Below are 19,718 nucleotides of genomic sequence, written 5' to 3' on the forward strand. Positions count from 1 at the left end.
CAGGCAAGAGTACTGGAGTGGGGTGCCATTGCCTTCTCCAATATATGCGTTAGAATATGATATTTATCTTTCTCTTTTTGGCTCACTTCATTCTGTATAATAGGTTCTAGGTTCATCCATCTCATCAGAACTGACTCAAAGGCGTTCCTTTATTACGGCCGAGTAATATTCCATTGTGTATATGTACCATGCCTTCTTTACCCATTCATCTGTTGATGGACATCTAGGTTGCTTCCATGTTCCAGCTATTGTAAATAGTGCTGCAGTGAACAATGGAACACGTGTCTTTTTCAATTTTGGTTTCCTCAGGGTATATGCTTTATTACTGACTATGCCAAAGCCTTTGACTGTGTGGATCACAAGAAACTGTGGAAAATTCTGAAAGAGATGGGAATACCAGACCACCTGACCTGCCTCTTGAGAAATGTGTATGCAGGTCAGGAAGCAACAGTTAGAACTGGACATGGAACAACAGACTGGTTCCAAATAGGAAAAGGAGTCTGTCAAGGCTGTATATTGTCACCCTGCTTATTTAACTTATATGCAGAGTACATCATGAGAAACACTGGACTGGAAGAAACACAAGCTGGAATCAAGATTGCCGGGAGAAATATCAGTAACCTCAGATAGGCAGATGACACCACCCTTATGGCAGAAAGTGAAGAGGAACTCAAAAGCCTCTTGATGAAAGTGAAACTGGAGAGTGTAAAAGTTGGCTTAAAGCTCAACATTCAGAAAACGAAGATCATGGCATCTGGTCCCATCACTTCATGGCAAATAGATGGGGAAACAGTGGAAACAGTGTCAGACTTTATTTATGGGGGCTCCAAAATCACTGCAGATGGTGACTGCAGCCATGAAATTAAAAGACGCTTACTCCTTGGAAGGAAAGTTATGACCAACCTAGATAGCATATTCAAAAGCAGAGACATTACTTTGCCAACAAAGGTCTGTCTAGTCAAGGCTATGGTTTTTCCTGTGGTCATGTATGGATGTGAGAGTTGGACTGTGAAGAAGGCTGAGCACCGAAGAACTGATGCTTTTGAACTGTGGTGTTGGAGAAGACTCTTGAGAGTCCCTTGGACTGCAAGGAGATCCAACCAGTCCATTCTGAAGGAGATCAGCCCTGGGATTTCTTTGGAAGGAATGATGCTAAAGCTGAAACTCCAGTACTTTGGCCACCTCATGTGAAGAGTTGGCTAATTGGAAAAAACTCTGATGCTGGGAGGGATTGGGGGCAGGAGGAGACGGGGATGACAGAGGATGAGATGGCTGGATGGCATCACCGACTCGATGGATGTGAGTCTGAGTGAACTCTGGGAGTTGGTGATGGACAGGGAGGCCTGGCGTGCTGCGATTCATGGGGTCACAAAGAGTTGGACATGACTGAGTGACTGATCTGAGGTGGTTTTATTCTTAGTTTTTTTAAGGAATCTCCATACCATCTTCCATAGTGACTGTATCAATTTATATTCCCACCAACAGTGCAAGAGCATTCCCTTTTCTCCACACCCTCTCCAGCATTTATTGTTTGTAGCCTTTTCGATGATGTTCACCCTGACTAGTGTAAGGTGATATCTCATTTTAGTTCTGATCTACATTTCTCTAAAAATGAGTGACATTGAGCACCTTTTCATGTGTCTGTTAGCCATATGTATGTCTTCTTTGGAGAAATTTCTGTTTAGGTCTTTTCCCCACTTTTTGACTGGATTGTTTGTTTTCTGGCGTTGAGTTGTATGAGCTGCTTGTATATTTCAGAAATTAATCCTTTGTCAGTTGTTTCATTTGCTATTATTTTCTCCCATTCTTAGGTTGTCTTTTCACCTTGCTTATAGTTTCCTTTGCTGTGCAAAAGATTTTAAGTTTAATCATGTCCCACTTGTTTACTTTTGTTTTTATTTCCATTACTGTAGAAGGTGGGTCATAGAGAATCTTGCTTTGATTTATGTTATCGAGTGTTCTGCCTATGTTTTCCTCTAAGAGTTTTATAGTTTCTGGTCTTAAACTTAGGTCTTTAATCCATTTTGAGTTTATCTTTGTGTATAGTGTTAGGACATGTTCAATTTCATTCTTTTACATGTAGCTGTCCAGTTTTCCCAGCACCATTTATTCAGGAGGCTGTCTTTGCCCCATTGTATATTCTTGCCTTCTTTGTCAAAAATAAGGTACCCATAGGTTCATGGGTTTATTCCTGGGCTTTCTATCTTGTTCCATTGATCTATATTTCTGTTTTTGTGCCAGTACTGTCTTGATGACTGCAGCTTTATATTATAATCTGAAGTCAGAAAGGTTGATTCCTCCAGCTCCATTCTTCTTTCTCAAGACTGCATATGCTATTCAGGATCTTTTGTGTTTCTATATGAACTGTGAAATTTTTTGTTCTAGTTCTGTGAAAAATACCATTGGTAATTTGATAGAGCCCTCATAGAATCTATAGATTGCATTTGGTAGTATAGTCATTTTCACAATATTGATTCTTCCTACCTGGGAACAAATGTTGAGTTTTAAGCCAGCTTTTTCACTCTCTTATTTCACCTTTATCAAGAGGCTCTTTAGTTCCTCTTTGCTTTCTGACATAAGGGTGGTATCATCTGCATATCTGAGGTTATTGATATTTCTCCCCATGATCTTGATTCTAGTGTGTGCTTCATCCAGCCTGGAATTTCACATGATGTACTCTGCATTTAATTTAAATAAACAGGGTGACAATATAGAGCCTTGATGTACTCCTTTCCCAATTTGGAACCAGTCTGTTGTCCATGTCAGGTTCTAACTGTTGCTTCTTGACCTGCATACAGGTTTCTCAGGAGGCAGATAAGGTGATCTGGAATTCCCATCTCTTTAAGAATTTTCCACAGTTTGTTGTGGTCTACACAGTCAAAGGCTTTAGTGTCGTCAGTGAAGCAGAAATAGTTGTTTTTCGGAAATTCTCTAGCGTTTTCTGTGATCCAACTCTTTCTCACTTAACATTAACCATATTCCTGTGTCAGTCACATTTACCTTATATTTTGTAATATGGATATTGTCTTCTGAATTGAAAAACTTTGTATATTCTTAAAGGCATGCATTCATTTGTCTATGATTTTCTTTAACATCTATTCATAGGATTTGGGGAAGAATATGTATTTCAGAAATTTGAATATCAATTTTGTCTTTACAGTTCTTTTTATGTATTTCTGTACCAGCTTTATAAAGATATAATTGAATTATATAATTGTATATGTTTAAGGTGTACAATAGCAGAGACATTACTTTGCCAACAAAGGTCCGTCTAGTCAAGTCTACGGTTTTTCCTGTGGTCATGTATGGATGTGAGAGTTGGACTGTGAAGAAAGCTGAGTGCTGAAGAATTGATGCTTTTGAACTGTGGTGTTGGAGAAGACTCTTGAGAGTCCCTTAGACTGCAAGGAGATCCAACCAGTCCATCCTAAAGGAGATCAGTCCTGGGATTTCTTTGGAAGGAATGATGCTAAAGCTGAAACTCCAGTACTTTGGCCACCTCATGCGAAGAGTTGACTCATTGGAAAAGACTCTGATGCTGGAAGGGACTGGGGGCAGGAGGAGAAGGGGACAACAGAGGATGAGATGGCTGGATGGCATCACCAACTCGATGGGCATGAGTTTGGGTGAACTCTGGGAGTTGGTGATGGACAGGGAGGCCTGGCGTGCTGCAACTCACGAGGTCACAAAGAGTCGGACACGACTGAGTGACTGAACTGAACTGAAGGTGTACAATGTAATGATTTGACATACATATATGTCATAAAATAATTACTACAATAAGGACAGTTAACATAGCCCTCATTTCACATAACTATTTTTTTTTGTAGTGAGATTTATTTAAGATTTACTCTCTTAATAACTTTCAAGTATGTAATACAATATTGTTAATAGTCATCACTTAGTCCTTAGAACTTATTCATCTTAAAACTGGAAGTTCATACCCTTTGACCAACATTTTATTTTCCCTAGCAATCATTGTTGTACCCTATGTTTCTTTAAATTCACTGTTTTGTTAGATTCCACACATAAGATCATATGGTGTTTGTCTTAGTCTCACTTATTTCACTTAGCATGATGCTGTCAAGGTGCATTCATCTGTCTCAAATGTCTTGATTTCCTTCTTTTTATGACTAAATATTTTATTATATATATGTTATTTATCATTTTAGCCACTGATAGACACATAGGTAGTTTCCATGTCTTCTCTGTTGTGATAAACACTACGATGAACATTGGAGTGTTTACCTCTCTTCAAGATAATGACTTCATATCCTTCAGACATGCCTAGAATAATGGGATTGCTGGATAATACAGTAATTGCTTTTTAAATTTTTTTGAGGAAATATAGTATATCACATTTATTGATTGGTGTATGTCAACCATCCTTGAATGTCACAGCTAAACCCTACTTGATCATGGTTGTATGATCTTTTTAATGTGCTATTTAATTCAGTCTATTAGTATTTGTTGAGAATTTTGCATATATATTTATCAGAAGTATTGGCCTATAGTTTTTTTTTTTTTCTTAGAGATGCTCATCTAACTTTGGAACCAGGATAATGTTAGTTTTTTAAAATGAGTTTTGGAATATTCTGTCCTCTTCAATATTTTGGAAGAGTTTGAAAAGGGTTAACATTAATTCTTCTTTAAATGTTTGGTAGAATTCACCAGAGAAATCATCTGGTCCCTGGCTTTTCTTTTAGATGAAGTTTTTAATAATTGTTTTAATCTCCTTCATTGTTATTGATCTGTTTAGATTTTTTATTTATTTATACTTCTGTGTTGGTCACTTGTATGTTTCTAGGAAGTTATCTGAATCTTTTGGATTGTACAGTTTATAGGCATATGATTTTTCATAGTAACCTCATAATTCTTCGCAGTTTTTTAGTGTCAATTGTAATGTCACCTGTCTCATTTCTCATTTTATTTATTTGAGTCTTCTCACTTGGTTATTCTGGCTAAAAGTTTGTGAATTTTCTTTATTTAATTTTTTTTGTTGTTTTGTTGATTTTTTTCTATTGTCTTTCCAGTCTCTATTTCATTTATTTCTCCTCTATTATTCAGTTCAGTTCAGTTCAGTTCAGTTCAGTCTCTCAGTCGTGTCCGACTCTTTGCGACCCCATGAACCGCAGCACACCAGGCCTCCCTGTCCATCACCAACTCCCAGAGTCTGCCCAAACCCATGTCCATTGAGTCGATGATGCCATCCAACCATCTCATCCTCTGTCGTACCCTTCTCTTCCTGCCTTCAATCTTTCCCAGCATCAGGGGCTTTTCCAATGAATCAGCTCTTTGCATCAGGTGGCCAAAGTATTGGAATTTTAGTTTCAACATCAGTCCTTCCAATGAACACCCAGGCCTGATCTCCTTTAGGATGGACTGGTTGGATCTCCTTGCAGTCCAAGGGACTCTCAAGAGTCTTCTCCAACACCACAGTTCAAAAGCATCAATTCTTCTGTGCTCAGCTTTCTTTATAGTCCAACTCTCACATCCATACATGACCACTGGAAAAACCATAGCCTTGACTAGACGGACCTTTGTTGACAAAGTAATGTCTCTGCTTTTTAATATGCTATATAGGTTGGTCATAACTTTCCTTCCAAGGAGTAAGCGTCTTTTAATTTCATGGTTACAATCACCATCAGCAGTGATTTTGGAGCCCAGAAAAATAAAGTCAGCCACTGTTTCCCCATCTATTTCCGATGAAGTGATGGGACCGGATGCCATGATCTTAGTTTTCTGAACGTTGAGCTTTAAGCCAACTTTTTCACTCTCCTCTTTCACTTTCATCATGAGGTTCTTTAGTTCCTCTTCACTTTCTGCCATAAGGGTGGTGTCATCTGCATATCTGAGGTTAGTAGATCTATTGTTGAAGTTCTATACTGAATTTTTCATATCTCTTTTTGTGCTCTTCAGCTCCAGGATTTGTTTTTAGCTTTTTTCTTATGATTTATGCTTCTTTATTAAATTTTTCAGTTTGTTCATGCATTGTTTTCCTGACTTTGTTTAGTTGTTTGTGTTCTCTTGAATTTCACTGATTTCTTTAAGAGGATTATTTTGAATTCTTTGTTAGGCACATCATAGTTCTTCATTTACTTGGGGTCATTTACTGGAGCTTTATTGGTTACTTATGGTAGTGTCCTGTTTACTTGATTCTTTATGATTCATGTAGTCTGTGTATTTGGATGAGAAAATATCTTTTCATGTCTTTAAAGACTTGTTTCAGCAGGTAAATATCTTCTTCCACTGGTTCCCTAGGCTGATGCAATTTTTAGTCATGCTAGTTTGAAGGCTGTCCTTGGGGCTGCAGTGGGGTCCACAGTTGGTATGTTTGTTACTAAGCGTTCAGGTGGATGGATGAGGCTTCCTCCATCAGCTTGTTCAGTAGGGTAGCATTTGGGCAAGTTTCTATTTCAGAGTCCGGAGTTGGGTATTCAGTCAGTGGACCTACTGCCAGATGTGGGAATGGGGGTAGCTCCTAGAAGATCCCTGGGAGGATTCCTGCCCAGTCCCTGGATGTGTCTTTGAGCAGGATGGCCCTGGAACATGGCTGAAATGGACTGTAACAGCCCCAGGAATATTTCAGTATCCACAGCCAAGATTGAGGTCTGCACACTGGACAGTGGAGGCACAGGGGTTCCTGGGTGGGCTGGATTTTTCCGTGACTGTCTGTGGAGAGACTGAAACTGAATATACAGCCTTTTTTGGCTCCTTTGAAGTATAGACATGAGTGTTTCCCTCTGAGTCCCTTTGCCAACAGGACTGCTCACAGATTGTGTCTGAGAGGGGCTTAAACTGAACATAGGGCCCTTCTAGATCTCTGGGGTTGCAAATGCTAGGTTCCTGGGTTGACAGATCTACTGGCAGACTTTGACTGTGAGGGGGTTAGCATTGAGGATGGAGTGCTTTCAGGATCTTCAGGGTCACAGGTGGGAGTGTCTCTTGCCAGGTCCCTGTCCCAGCAGAAGTGTTCACAGACTGAAGCTGGGACAGGCTGGAGCCCTTTCAGAATCTACAATATGACTGTGTTTGTCAGGCTTACCTTCTTGGGCTACTGGGTAGTAGCCAAGAGAGACTGAAGCTGGGTCCACTTTAGGGTCTACAGCTAGGACCAAGTTCCCAAGTTCAGTATGCCTGCTACCCTACCACCCATGGGTGAGTGTGACTCCTCCTAGGTGCCTTCACATATGGTGCTTGTGTCAGGGCCAAGACAAATGGGGCTGTAACCAAGTTCTCAGGGGGTATGGAACAATTTCTGAGTGTGTATATCACATGTATATTCAACCATGGTCAGCAAGCCAGCCATCAGGGTACAAGCATTCCTCCTCAAAATTCTTGGTCTTGAACTTTACTATGAAAGTGAATTGAAAGTGAGAATCATTCAGTCGTGTCTGACTCTTGGAGATCATGAATGTAGCCTGCCCGGCTCCTCTGTCCTTGGAATTCTCCAGTCAAGAATACTGGAGTGGATAGCCATTCCCTTCTCCAGGGGAACTTTCTGACCCAGGGCTCGAACCCTGGTGTCTGGCATTGCAGGCATGATTCTTTACTATCTGAGCCAGCCACCAGGGAAACCCTCGGTTTTCACAATTGCCTACCTGGATCCCAAAGCTCCCAGGAAGACACTTTTGTATGTGGATGGATGCCAAATTATTGACATTCATAGGAGATACATCTTATTTGATACTTCTCTGAAGTCACTCTAATTTTGTGTATTTTTGTGCATGGTTAGTGAAACCATTCAAGCTTATTTTTATTTTCCAAAGATACCTTTTTGTTTCAATATCATTTATAGAAAATTAGACCCTTTTTGTAATTCACATTTATTGAGATTGTGGCTTACATTCAAATAAGAGATAAAAAAAAACACTTGGGAAAAAACAAGGTTAATAGAAATGATATATTTATTTTCTAGAATACATCTTTTTGCTCTCATTCTTTCTCTATTCCTCCCTATCTCTCCCTCCCAGTTTCCCAACAAAGAAGTGTTTGATAGTTAAATTAGACAATGCTTCTTTGCATGAGTGACTTGTTTGCACTGATACTCAGTGATTGCATATTTGTCAACACTTTCTGATTATGTTACATTTGTAAAATTTGAAATCACATACTCAATCCTCACTTCAGGAGATAACAAATGAAAAATGAGGCAAGGAAATGGGAAGGATGCTGTGCTGATTGCTTTCTAGAAGACTCAATTTGTAAGCTAGTGGGAATGCATATCTTTCCCAGTTGACCTTTCTTGCTACACTCTCTGCACTCCTTTTCTTCTAACACAAAAATTATCATGGGGATTTGTGTGAGATTATTTGATTCTCAGAACTGCATATGGTACTTTGTGGAATTTAAAGCGGCTTCCCACAAAAATTTATTGGGACTTGTTGTTAAATGCTCTGTGAAATGTCTCCACACTCTAACAGTTAATATTCTCTCCTCCATGTGCAGTTTCTTTTTTGATTAAACTTAATCCTGACACTTGGGTATTCCTAACAGTGATGTCAAGGAAGGTGGGATCAGCCTTTCCTGGTGTTCTAGCTCCAGCAACATCCTTCCAGCTCCAGCAACATCTTCCTATTGTGTTACCTACTATTCAGTGAATTATTAGCCATCTGCTACGGGCTTAGTGCTGTAAGTTAAGTATTGTATCAGATGGGTACAAAGGGTAAGAAGATCGATGTTAAACTTTCTCTTCCTTGGCATGCCATTTAATTTGCTTGACATATTACACCTTGTAAGTTCTTGTGTGTCAACATACCCTCTCTACCCCAAACCTAACTTGCACAACACTCCACTCTATGGTATGTTGTCGATTTAAACCCTTGTCCCTTCCATAACTCAATACAGTGTTTGGGATGAACATACAGTTTCTAACTCACATATTGATTCAGATTGACAGCTAATGGTAACCGACGGTACTAGAAAAATCCTGATGCCTTTCAGTTGCAACTCTTCAAACAGGGAAGATTTGATTTCTATTTTTGTTATCATTTCCTAGTATCATAAAAACTCTGCTTTTCATACATACAACATTTTTCCATTCTTTGAAATATACTTTTTTAGCTATAATAAGTCTAGATGGTATATTTAAAATCCACATTAAAAGCAAGTTCATTAATAACTTTGTTCTGTATCAATATTAGAACCTATGGATGGCTGAATTTGAACTTCTTGAATCTTAGTTATTTTCCATTATAACATGTCAAGAGACAAGGGACCTTGATGAATTAGATTTACTAAACTGAGAACAGAAGGTGTCTTGTTTTCATTTGAACTTATACTTGAAAGTCTTTTAGTTTTCTAATAATTGAAGTTTTTAATGGAATATATTAGAAAATTTGAGAAACACAGAAAACATTTTTAAATGGAAGAAAAGTGAGTTTTACCAATCTATCATACTGACTAAAATTTTTTGCATACATTGTTGCATTTTTTGTTATATATTGTTCCTATAATGTAATTAAAATTGTACTGAATAAATAATGCATATCCTATTTGTTTCACCTATAATTAAAACATAAACACTCTCTGATATTTGAAAACTATTTATAACATTTTTATGGGTTCATAATTTTTCATCAACTGAACATGTTTATTTTACTTAAGCATACCTAATACCATGTATTTTCATTAATTTCCCATATTTACTACAATTAACAATGCCTTCATAAATGAAGAAATGTGTTTTAGACTCTTTTATTTTACTAGAAGTTAAATTCTCAGAGCAAAACAAAATTTATTTTAAGGTTATTACTAAACAACCTCTTTTTAAATAAACAAGGGAATATAACAGATACATCTGTGAACTGTAGGTTTTCAAATTTATTTTCCTAAATAAATGAGCCTTATAGGGTGGTGGCAATGAAGATCCCATCTTGATAGGTTACACGTTTTTAAGTGGCTTTACATTGACCATGATTCTGGGCTAGATGCACGTTTGGGATCTCTCGTTTTGAAAAATACTACAGGGAAGAGAAAAATATAGAAGCATTTTTGTTTTTATAAGGTAGTTGATCCAGCTTTAAAATGCAGCATCAAACTTCAGACTATATATTGTATAGTGTGCTTATTGAAATTCCTTCCAGAAAAACAATGAAACTAAAAATTATGAATTTATTCATTTAACTTTATAGTCTATGAACTTTAGGTTACAGTTGTAACTATGTATGCTTATTGGAAATTGACAAAAAATTCAGTTTTTCAGCCTAATCTTCTAAGTTCCAAGTTGTGTAACCCTTCCCTTGATGGATGGCATTTGTAGCATGTTCATAACAAGGGTGACTTTTTACAGAAATCTTTCAGTACATCAACAGTTTTGCCAAAGGCTTCTCCTCATGTTTTGAAATTCAAATTATTTTCCTTTGAATTGTCTTTTCATAATTCCCCCATGTCAGTTTCCTACTCTATTCTTGCTACCTTGTCTGGCTCTGTCAGAACGTTTTTTTGTCAATGGCTTTGCATGTGGTTCTTCAACATCACTTTTATAAAATCCTGGATCATTTCAGAAACAAGAAGTTCCCTGATTCAACCCAGTTGTACTTGTATTTTAAACATTACACACATACCATAGAATTGAAAGAGATACATGTCAGTGAGAAGAAGGGGAAGTGTTTGAATAGAAATTAATTTGATAAATTTTCAGTTTAATTAGCTGTATTTTTGTCCTATGAATACTAACCAATATCATGACCTTAGGATTGAGGCTAATGAACGTTTGACTATAAAAGTCCACATGTGGGTTCTGGCTCTTATGTTTGATCTGTCCATCCAACCTGGTGCTGGAGTTTACATTTCACAATCAGGAAATTCTTTACACTCACCATCAGGCTGAGCTCTATTGAAAACAATGATTCTCAATTGGCTTCACATTAATATCACATGAGGAGTATTTAATGCCAATGCTCAAACCATACTCAGATAAACCAAATTAGAATTTCTGGTGATAGGACCCAGTCATCAGCATTTTAAACGTTCTTTTCAAAAGGGGAATACGAATATGTATTTCCCATCATTTATACTCTCAATTCCTAAGAATTCTGGATAACTATGTTTGGGTATTTGGTGCCTGGGAATCTACATTTTAAAATAGTCCTTATATGATTGTGATACAAATGGTATTAGAAAACATCTTCAGGTAATTCTGATCCACGTAGACAGAGAGTGGTGTGTAAGGAGGTAGATTCATCTCATCTTGGAGATGACAATACTCAATTTTCAGTTAATATCTTCAAACGCTTATTTTCAACTCTTCATAACACAATAACTACTTCTGTATATAACTACTAAGACTACTTAACATACTACTTTACCTGTTTAATTGTAAGCATTATTAGTTATAAAGAATTTCATTTCAGCCAATCAAATATTGGTGCATTGGTATGTGATTTTTATATATTGGTGCTTCTACAACTTGGTTGGGCATCCAGTAGTCTGAGCTTCTCACTAAAATTCTTGTTACAATTCTGATTCAATGAGGCCTAACATTCAACGTTTATAACAAGCTTCCAATTTTTGCTAATGCTGCTAAACTTTGGACTAAAATTTGAGTCAGTAGGCACCAGACTAAGATATATATATATTTATAAGAGGACCACAGGATGGATTATTGTCTTGAAACTGACCCTTTATAATCTGCCTATAATTAAATGCAATTGAAAAATATATTTTTCTACTATTCATTAATGATTTTCCATGGACAGAGCACTTTAAATATGAAATATCAAATATCTGACCTTATTTATTATACCTATTTAACTGAGGCTCAGAGCGAAAAATTACTTTGCCCAAGGCCACAGAGTGTGAAGGAAGACCACCTTCCTTTGATCCGGAATCTAGAATCTTATTGCTGAACAATGTCCTTCTCTGGCTCATCTGATCCCTACCTCCTGAGTTTTTGTTTTTTATTTTTCTGTAATGATTGAAGATGAATATTTGGGCTTCATCACAAGCAATATATTGCACCTTGAAGATGGCTGTCCACACAAGATCGTTAGTTAATAATATCACACATCAGTTCAGTTCAGTTCAGTCGCTCAGTCATGTCCGACTCTTTGTGACCCTATGAATCAGCATGCCAGGCTTCCCTGTCCGTCACCAACTCCCAGAGTGTAGTCAAACTCATGTCCATCGAGTTGGTGATGCCATCCAATCATCTCATCCTCTGTCGTCCCCTTCTCCTCCTGCCCCCAATCCCTCCCAGCATCAGGGTCTTTTCCAATGAGTCAACTCTTCGCATGAGGTGGCCAAAGTATTGGAGTTTCAGCTTTAGCATCAGTCTTTCCAATGAACACCCAGGCCTGATCTCCTTTAGGATGGACTGGTTGGACCTCCTTGCAGTCCAAGGGACTCTCAAGAGTCTACAAAAGTGTGATAGTGAAGTGGGTAGTCATTCCCTCTCCACGGGATCTTCCCAAATCAGGGATCGAACCCAGGTCTCCTGCATTACAAGTGGATTCTTTACCAGCTGAGCTACCAGGGAAGCCCCATAATACACATAAATACATAGTACATACAATTGTTATTTCACATTTGGGTAGTACCTCCCTCCTGTACTCAAGTCCTTTTATTCTTACTGGATTTGGAATTCTTATCAGGAATATGACATTGTACTCACCTTTAGTTTTGGATGAAAAAATAGGAAAAATAGGTGATTAGTTATTTGGACACTAAAACGGATCTTACAGTATGGATCTAATGGAAAAAATAGCTAATACAAATTGATCTCTTAAACTGTGCAACTTACTTCATGCATAAATTATCCCATTCAGTCCTCACAAGCCACACAATTCTCATCTACATTTTACAGATCCAGAAACTGAAAATCAAGGGTTCAAACTTTGTCTTCTGATAACAGCTGCTAAATGATGAAGGCAATGTGTGGCTTCTTAGTGAATCAATATAGTTAAAGGAATGTGGTATTTGTTTCTATATAAACTGCAGATAAAAATTCCGAATGCATTAGATGAATTTGTAATATATTGTGCTAAGATAGATCTGTTTTTATTTCAGAACAAATGAAAGCATGTTTAATCTGATGATCACTGCAATAACTCTAGCCTAATTGAGATTCATGAGAGTGGTTATTTATGCGAGGAAGATAAAATAACATTTTTGCAAAAGGCACACCCAACCACCAGTATTTTTGTATGTGATTTATAAAGTGAAAGCTTCCTAAAATTAAATATATAGAGTGTTTTATTTCTTGTATTTAACATTTGTAATAACCCATAACATGATAAGTGAATAAGGTTATATTGACTAGGATTTTGCTGCAGTCAGTCTTCGTTTTACTTTTTAAACTCTGATGCCTGAAAGTAGGAATTAAACAAATGGTTTAATTACACTTCCAATTGTACAATTCGTTTTCAGTTCCAACTAGCAGCCATGAAGATTTAAATAAAAGAGCAGAATATTTCAGCACATTTGCCATGTATTTCCAAAGGAGTTATACGTTCTAACTATAGGAAACGTTTGCAACTTTCCTATTCCTGGCTCACCTTCCTTCACCAAGGATGGATTAGTTTACAAAGATCTGACCTCCAGTATGTATGCTGGTGCATGGTACTTTCTCTTCCCTTTTCCTCCTCCTCACTTTTGTTTAATTTCTGCTTGCATATTGAAATGATTATTTACAAAAGTTCTCTACTTGATATAAACCCTCAAGGGCAGTATCTTTTTTTAAGTATTTGAAACGTTGGCATAACACAATGATGAGCATTCAATAAGCTCAGTAAATATTGATGGAATAAACAAGTATCAAATACTCTTGCAGAACATTGATTGAATATTATTAACAAACTCTCTAATTCAAGCTAGGTACTTAGCTCAATAGTAAATAGTAAAAGGAAATTTTTCTTTTATTCTCTACTTTTGTTCTCAAATATCTCATCATGATGCTATGATTTCTAGAAAAATTAACTCTGCAGAATAAAAGTCATTTTAAGGTAATTCCTTGTATTTTTCTCTTGGATATATCTCTTTAAAAGGAGTCTTTTCTCAGCAGGTTGTTGCCAACTAGCAATCCATTTGTGTCCTCAATTTGAGACCTGCCTTTGATTTAGAGTACAGATTTTCTGAATAGCAGTGGCCATACTAATATTGTACACAGAGGTGGAATGTGGTTTTCAAACAAGGTCTGATTACACCCCAGTGGTTCATGAAACTGTAATGCAGGGCAATTGTTTCAAAACATTTTATTTGTGAACACCTCAAATGAGATTTCTAAATTTTATTTGCTTGGAGTCCTGATTGAAATACAGGAAGGTGGAGCTGAGAACACTTGTTATAATGGGAAAACACACGTTAGCTTATACTGCAGAGAACACTTCCTGGGAGAACCATAAAGGGTCTGTGGAATTATTCTTTCTCTACCTAGTATGCTAGTAGAATAATTGTTTTCTAAAAGACCCTATTGTAATTGCAATGGTGCTAACTGGTATTCTTTAGGTCTCTTTAGTTTATATTATAGTGTTTACTTAGGACTAAACATTAGAGGACTCTTGGGCCAGAGAAGCAATCCAGGATGTGAGTTGCCTGCATCTTTTGTCTAGTTAGCTTTCTAGAGAGCTTAAAAAATAAAAATAAGGCTTATTCTATACTAGGAAAAATCTGCTTTTTAAAGAGAAAGGATCTGGAATCAAACCACAGCTACCCCAGATACTAGATGTATGAAAATGAAAGTGAAAGTTGCTCAGTTGTGTTCTACTCTTTGCGACCCCATGGACTATACAGTCCATGGAATTCTGCAGACCAGAATACTGGAGTGGGTAGCCTTTCCCTTCTCCAGGGATCTTCCCAAACCAGGGATAGAACCCAGGGCTCCTGCATTGCAGGCAGATTCTTTACCAACTGAGCCATAAGGGAAGCCCAAAAATCCTGGAGTGGGTAACCTATCCCTTCTCCAGTGGATCTTCCCAACCCAGGAATCCACCCGGGGTCTCCTGCATTGCAGGCAGATTCTTTACTAACTGAGCCATCAGGGAAGCCCATACTAGCTGTATGTCATTAGGTAATTTTTACAAACCATTTGGACCCCTGTTTACCTATCTGTAAATTGGAGATAATACTAGTTCATTAAGGGCTTATAAAGATTTAAAAATGTATACACTGAAAACAACCTACCCATACCTGACACATTGAAATAGTAATACACATAATTTATTCATCTATGGCCAAACACTATATGCCATTGATGTGCATGCATGCTAAGTTGCTACAGTCATGTCCGACTCTTTGTGACCCCGTGGACTGTTTCCCGCCACGCACCTCTGTCCATAGGATATTGCAGGCAGGAATATTGGAGTGAGTTGCCATGCCCTTTTCCAGGGGATCTTCCTGATCCAGGGAGAGAACCAATGTCTTTTATGTCTCCTGCATTGGCAGGCAGGTTCTTTAAACACTGAGCAACCTGGGAAGCCCATTGGTGGTATGGTATTAAGGGATATTTACTGCAAATCATTGCCAAAGTTAGATTAAATATAAAGTCCTAAATGTTCCTACTACAGAAATCTTTTGCATCTTTTTAATTAAGAAATACTCAATGTTGACAGATATAAGTGATCAGGAATTTCTGATGCATTTTAACACTTAAATTATAAATCAGTGGTAAGTGAACTTTGTCTATAAAGGACCACAGATAGAAAGTTATTTTGGACTTTGTGAGTCATATGGTCATGGACTCAATTACTCAACTCTGCCATTATAATAGTATAAGAGCAGACTGCTGCTGCTGCTGTTAAGTCCCTTCAGTCGTGTCCGACTCTGTGCAACCCCATAGACAGCAGCCCACCAGGCTCCGCCATCCCTGGGATTCTCCAGGCAAGTACACTGGAGTGGGTTGCCATTTCCTTCTCCATAAGAGCAGACTAGATACTATCTAAACAAATGAGCATAGCCTAAACTCCAAATTTGGCGCATTACCCCTGCAATATATTAGGTAATAGAGGCAGTAATTATAGATTATTAGATAGTATTGCAAAAATGAAAACACTGTTTACCAATAGGTTGGTGAGGGTGTGCGTTTGTGTGTGTGTCTGTTTCATTTCTGAGAGTGTGGGAGTGAAGAATAAGCTGTAAATCCCACTTCCAATGATGATTAAAAACAGGAGGAATTTAGATAATGTATTATAAATTACTTATTTGGAGATATGTCTGCTAGAATACAGTTTTAAGAAAAATTATGACATTTTATGATTCTCCAACTGATTACAAGAATGCTTCAAAATCTAATATTGTGCTTTCTTAAAATTTTTAAGAACTGAGAAGTCAAATTTCTGTCTATTATAGTGTCTTTCATGGAGTAAGGGCTGGATATAGGAAAAATAATCTACGCTTCACAACACAATTCTTGAGAGGTACTTTATTTTAAAATGATCAACTCTCTTAGGATATCTAAAATGGGATATAATTGGTGGACATCAATTTGCAAAGTCTTATGTAGAATACATCTGTTGGCATAAACATGCTTTGTATTTTCACGGGTTTATCTCTTGAGGTTTCTGTATTTGAGGACATCTTCTAAATAATGTAACATCACTGTCCAGGCCAAAAAAAATATTATGAATAGCATCTGCATTTAAAACAAGGGAGAGTGCTAACATGCTGGTTTTAGTAAAAATGCATTTTATGTTTCTGCTGCTGATTTCCCCTCTGGAAAATTTGTGCAATATTATTTGTGATTTTTATGATTTTGTAATCATAAAAAAAAAATCTAGAGTTGTTGGTTTTTTGGTTTTTTTTTTTTTTTTGCTTTTTTAATATCTTAAATGTTTATTATCAAAACACTGTATTCAAGTTTATAAACCTGGGTTCTATATTATAAGAACTGCAAGAGTAGACTGAAAAAATGAGTTCTCTTATTACTCTTGTTTCACATTGTTCATTTTGTCTTAGATATATAAATTTATTCCCTAAATATTTGCTTGTTAAAAATTATGTTTTGCCTTTCTTTTTGAAAAATTTATTGTGTATCTCATCAAGCTGTATAATAAGTGGTTTTTTATTTTTATTCAATAAATAAATGTGTGTTATAAAAATGAATAAAAATGTGTGTTAAAATGTTAGTGCAAATCTGCTGTTTAGGGGTTATATGTGTGTGTGTTGGTCGCTCAGTCATGTCCAACTCCTTGCCACCCCATAAACTACAGCCTGCCAGACTCTTCTGTCCATGGAATTCTCCAGGCAAGAATACTGGGAGGGGGTAGCCATTCCCTTCTCTGGGGGATGTGCCTGACCCAGGGATCAAACCCAGGGCTCCTGCATTGCAGGCAGATTCTTTACTGTCTGAGCCACCAGGTAAACCCATTTAGGGGTTACATGAATGCAATGAAATAATTCTCCCTAAGTATAGAGTATAAAAGTATAAAATACTAATGAATATAGTCCAGAAATAGTCCAGAATATAGTCCAGAATAGTCCATATTCAAATTTACATTTGTGAACCATTCAATCCACCTACATTTTCATTAAGGGCTTCCCAGGTGGTGCAGTGATAAAGAACCCACCTGCAGTGTGGAAGACACAAGAGACAAAGGTTTGATCCCTGGGTTGGGAAGGTCCCCTGGAGTAGGAAATAGCAACCTGTTCCAGCATTCTTGCCTGGAAAATTCCATGGACAGAGGAGCCTGGCAGGCTATAGTCCATTGGGTAGCAAAGAGTTGAACACTACTGAGTGACTGAGCACACATACACATTTTTGTTAAACTAAAATTATTGTCCACACATTATCTTTGGCCTTAGAGAAAGTCAAATATGACTAAGACATGGTCCTGGCATTAGAAGAACTTACTAGGAAAGGAGATGAATTTTGACTACTATTAATACATAGTAGGGGCTTCCCAGGTGGTGCTACTGATAAACAGCCTGCCTGCCAATGCAGGAGACAAAAGAAAGGCAAGTTTGATGCCTGGGTCAGGAAGATCCCCTGGCAGAGGCGGCAACCCATTCTAGTATTCTTGCCCGGAGAATCCTATGGACAGAGGAGCCTGGCGGGCTTCAGTCCATAGTGTCTCAAAGAGTCAGACATGACTAAAGCAATTTAATAGCAGCAATACCAATATGTGGTAGAGTCTTTTCATATAAGGAGCTATTCCATGTTTTCTGATTCTAGGACTCAGTGTCTTTCCATATTGCCCGTATTATAAGTTACATTCCATATTGTTCTATACTTAGATCATAATATTTGTTATGAATCAAGCTATTTCTCTTCCAAATGCCCATCCCAACCCTGCCCCAATTATTTCAGTCCTACCTGAATTATTTTGATCCTACTCAATTTATAACTCCCAGTTTAAATATTTCTTCTCAGAAGTCTTTATCCAATGTTCAGTCAGATCTGCCAACCATGTTGATTTCTTTGAATTTCTCTCAGTTCAGTTCAGTTCAGTTCAGTCACTCAGTTGTGTCCAACTCTTTGCGACCACATGAATCGTAGCACGGCCAGGCCAATCAGAATATCTCTGATACAGCTTAAAAAAAATCATTATGCTGCCTAGTGCAGTCCATTGCTAGTTTAAAGTATGGATACCAACTACCTTACCAACAGTTCTAATTCATTTTGATTCTTCCCACTAAGACTCTGGGGCTTCCCTGATGGCTCAGATGGTAAAGCACCTGCCTGCAATGCAGGAGACCTGGGTTCCATCCCTGGGTCAGGAAGATCCCCTGGAGAAGGAAATGGCAACCCACTCCAGCATTCTTGCCTGGAAAATCCCATGGTCAGAGTAGCCTGATAAGTTACAGGCCATGGGGTCACAAAGAGTCGGACACAACTAAGAGACTTCACTTCACTAAGACTCTGACATTAGTAGGAATTTGGTCACTCTGTAATGGCTTTCAAATTCTATTTGTTTTTGCTTACGGGTATGGTAACATCTATTCCTCTGATGCTCTACCCTTAAAATGTTGCTAATCATCTATTTCATGGAGATCAGATGGAGTCCTAAATTTATATGAGGAACAAAACAACAATTACTTTCCAATAGTTCACCCAATAATACCCAGTTCAGAGATGTTTATTGCTCTAGTTATTTTCCTGATTTTTAAAAGGTCCTTTACAATATTTAGCACTGCCCCCAACCCCGATAATAAATGGAGGCTTTGTGTGGACTGACTCAATTATGCAACATTAGGGAATATCTGTGCATTAACAAAAAATAAATACTTTAAAAGAATGCATTTTATGAAGCCTATAGTAGATTAGAGTAGAGTGAGTGTGACTTGATGTTAGAGTTTTAAAATTGCTTTGGGAAGAGGACAGCCTGTTTTTATTTCTTTGTCATCTAACACTGTTATTATGTGAGAAAATTAATTTGCTGTGTTTTATGTTCCTGTTATAATCTATGCTGTGTGACAGAGCTGTGGCATTTTGTTGCAATGATAAGGAGAGAGAAATAGCACTACAGTGCTTAGGAAGATGGCTTTATGTCCAACGTTGGACAGCCTGGGAAATTTAGCAAATGGTTGACCTGGTTTTTGAGTGGTGACAAGCTTAGAAGAGATGAATTAAAGGATTATCAATTGTCTAGTCCCATTTCTTCAGTGAACACACTGAAAACTAATGTTCAAGTCCTAGACCTTATTGTACTCGTTTCCAGAATGGTTAACTTGGCATTATTTCCTAGAGCAATCAACAGGACTCTCTCTCTCTCTCTGCTTTCTTTTTCTCTCTCTTATTCTCACTCTTACTGTCTTTCCTTCTCTCTCTCCAAAGAGTGAGATCC

The sequence above is a fragment of the Bubalus bubalis genome, chromosome 2, assembly GCF_019923935.1.
Source record: "Bubalus bubalis isolate 160015118507 breed Murrah chromosome 2, NDDB_SH_1, whole genome shotgun sequence".
Classification (NCBI taxonomy): domain Eukaryota; kingdom Metazoa; phylum Chordata; class Mammalia; order Artiodactyla; family Bovidae; genus Bubalus; species Bubalus bubalis.